This window comes from Astyanax mexicanus, unplaced genomic scaffold (assembly GCF_023375975.1).
Source record: "Astyanax mexicanus isolate ESR-SI-001 unplaced genomic scaffold, AstMex3_surface scaffold_101, whole genome shotgun sequence".
Classification (NCBI taxonomy): domain Eukaryota; kingdom Metazoa; phylum Chordata; class Actinopteri; order Characiformes; family Acestrorhamphidae; genus Astyanax; species Astyanax mexicanus.
In genome coordinates, this window is record NW_026040027.1 from 1 (window position 1) to 2,500 (window position 2,500).

The 2,500-nt window shown below is 56.5% G+C and overlaps 1 non-coding gene across 1 annotated transcript; it reads right to left on the minus strand.

Annotated features, from left to right (window-relative positions):
* Positions 1-185: 185 nt before the first annotated feature.
* Positions 186-2,047, minus strand: LOC125788542 (18S ribosomal RNA). The gene has a single exon (XR_007429605.1). It is a non-coding gene; the product is annotated as an 18S ribosomal RNA (ribosomal RNA).
* Between the last annotated feature and the right edge of the window lie 453 nt (positions 2,048-2,500).

Here is a 2,500-nt window from a genome sequence, read left to right on the forward strand (position 1 = left end):
GGGGGCCAGGTACCCGTCTCCCTTTGGCCGTAAAACACGTTTTGCTCAGGACACCGTTTTTTCAAGTCATTAAAAGGCCGAAGGGAATCCCTGTAGTTCCCGACGTCGGGCCGTGGCTTGAACATTTTTTGTTTGTGGAAATGGGAGTCGCGCCTACTGGGAGGCACTACCAACCCAAGTCCCGGTAATGATCCTTCCGCAGGTTCACCTACGGAAACCTTGTTACGACTTTTACTTCCTCTAGATGATCAAGTTCGATCGACTTTTCAGCACAGCACCAAGGCCCCGCGAAGGAGCCCCGGCGTGGCCGATCCGAGGACCTCACATAACCATCCAATCGGTAGTAGCGACGGGCGGTGTGTACAAAGGGCAGGGACTTAATCAGCGCGAGCTGATGACCCGCACTTACTGGGAATTCCTCGTTCATGGGGAATAATTGCAATCCCCAATCCCCGTCACGAACGGGTTTAAGCGGATTACCCGCGCCTCTCGGCGTAGGGTAGGCACACGCTGGCCCGGCCATTGTGGCGCGCGTGCAGCCCCGGACATCTAAGGGCATCACAGACCTGTTATTGCTCCATCTCGCGTGGCTATACGCCACTGGTCCCTCTAAGAAGTTAACCGCGACCGCGGGGGGCCGCGTAACTATTTAGCACGAAGGAATCTCGTTCGTTATCGGAATTAACCAGACAAATCACTCCACCAACTAAGAACGGCCATGCACCACCACCCACAGAATCGAGAAAGAGCCATCAGTCTGTCAATCCTTTCCGTGTCCGGGCCGGGTGAGGTTCCCCGTGTTGAGTCAAATTAAGCCGCAGGCTCCACTCCTGGTGGTGCCCTTCCGTCAATTCCTTTAAGTTTCAGTTTTGCAACCATACTCCCCCGGAACCCAAAGACTCTGGTTTCCCCGCACGCTGCCCGGCGGGTCATGGGAATAACGCCGCCGGATCGCGGGTCGGCATAGTTTACGGTCGGAACTACGACGGTATCTGATCGTCTTCGAACCTCCGACTTCGTTCTTGATTAATGAAAACATTCTTGGCAAATGCTTTCGCTTTCGTCCGTCTTGCGCCGGTCCAAGAATTTCACCTCTAGCGGCGCAATACGAATGCCCCCGGCCGTCCCTCTTAATCATGGCCCTGGTTCAGGAAACCCACAAAATAGAACCGGAGTCCTATTCCATTATTCCTAGCTCAGGCATTCAGGCGAGTTTGGTGCCCGCTTTGAACACTCTGATTTTTTCAAAGTAAACGCTCCGGACCCCTGAGGACCGGACACCCAACCAAGGGCATCCGGGGGGCGCCGGGAGGCAGGGTCTGGGACAGGCGGTAGCTCGCCTCGCGGCGGACCGCCAGCCCACTCCCGAAGTCCAACTACGAGCTTTTTAACTGCAGCAAATTTAATATACGCTATTGGAGCTGGAATTACCGCGGCTGCTGGCACCAGACTTGCCCTCCAATGGGTCCTCACCCATGTGTTTAGGATACGTTCATTCCGATTACAGGGCCTCGAAAGAGACCTGCATCGTTATTTTTCGTCACTACCTCACCGTGTCGGTAATGGGTAATTTGCGCGCCTGCTGCCTTCCTTGGATGTGGTAGCCATTTCTCAGGCTCCCTCTCCGGAATCGAACCCTGATTCCCCGTTACCCGTGGTCACCATGGTAGCCCCCTATGCTACCATCGACAGCTGATAGGGCAGACATTCGAATGAGACGTCGCCGCCGCGGTGGGCGCGCGATCGACCCGAGGTTATCTAGAGTCACCAAAGGGCCGGGGGAAACCCTCGCGGGTCCCCCCGGGTGGGTTTTGGGTCTGATAAATGCACGCATCCCGGCCCCCCCGAGAGAGGACCGGTCAGCGCTCGTTTGCATGTATTAGCTCTGGAATTACCACAGTTATCCGAGTAACGTGTGGAGCGATCAAAGGAACCATAACTGATTTAATGAGCCATTCGCAGTTTCACTGTACCTTCCGTGTGCACTTAGACCTGCATGGCTTAATCTTTGAGACAAGCATATGTTACTGGCAGGATCAACCAGGTTGCTGCGAGTGGTTTTTGTCACAGAAAAAACCATTGGTTCTTAGAGGGGAGAGGGATCGGCCCCGTACCGTCCGAAGACCCCCCGGGGAGGGGGGACGGGCGGGGAGGCTCGTCCGAGCTCACCCCTCATTGCTCCCAGTGGAAATTAGTGTGGCAACTCCGCTGCGCGAGTTCCCGCTTGCTTCGGGGATAACAAGGAAACGCTCGTTCCGAAACCGGGGGTCCGGAGCTTTTTGAAGCCGGGTGCTGGAGCTCGGTTGGGCGCGAGGACCACCCGAGGCATCCGAGTCCGACGGCTCCGGGCCGACCGGTTATCGTGTTAGGGCAGATTGATATATAGACGGGCCGTCTACGACTCCCTCGGATAGGTTCGGAAAGGTCCTCCCCCTGACGGAGGACCCCCCTGGAGGCTAACCCGCTGGGTCGGGTAGGAACGCACCGCGCACAGTGGCCA